We start from the raw sequence: 437 nt of genomic DNA on the forward strand, positions 1-437 counted from the left end.
ACAGAGACTTCCAAGCCAGGGCATTTCGCCAAAGTTGGAGTTTTCAGATTAAGCGGTGGAATGTCACCAAGAAGGCCTGCCGAACTAAAATGTGTTTTTAAAAAAAACAACTTTTTTTTTTTTATAGAATTGATGAGCCCCGACAGGCCCATTAATAAGGGCGTTCACGGGAAGTACAGGTCTCTCCAACATTGAAGACAGCTGCTGAACATGACACTTCCACACCTGATACATCAAGTCCCTTTAAAAACAAACTACTTTAGTTTTATTTGCTTTCCTACACAAATGTTCTTTACCAGAGGACTTGCAGTGCTCTATAGCAGCAAAGGGGTTAACAATTGAAACCATCTCATCAATGATTCAGTCACATCTTGCCCATTTTCCTTTAAAAGTGAAATGGTAGTCAGTTGAAATATAGCGCATGTGTATTATATGCA

The 437-nt window shown here is 39.4% G+C and overlaps 1 protein-coding gene across 6 annotated transcripts in view; it reads right to left on the minus strand.

Moving 5' to 3' along the window:
* Positions 1 to 242: 242 nt before the first annotated feature.
* The window catches only part of RNF220 (ring finger protein 220), a 204,761-nt gene continuing 204,566 nt past the window's right edge, over positions 243 to 437 (minus strand). For all 6 annotated transcript variants that reach the window (XM_075616195.1, XM_075616196.1, XM_075616198.1 and 3 more), the window contains one exon: positions 243 to 437. This exon is cut by the window's right edge and continues 1,065 nt beyond it. The gene's annotated coding sequence lies outside the window, so the exon portion shown is untranslated.

Source organism: Ascaphus truei, chromosome 10, assembly GCF_040206685.1.
Source record: "Ascaphus truei isolate aAscTru1 chromosome 10, aAscTru1.hap1, whole genome shotgun sequence".
Taxonomy (NCBI): domain Eukaryota; kingdom Metazoa; phylum Chordata; class Amphibia; order Anura; family Ascaphidae; genus Ascaphus; species Ascaphus truei.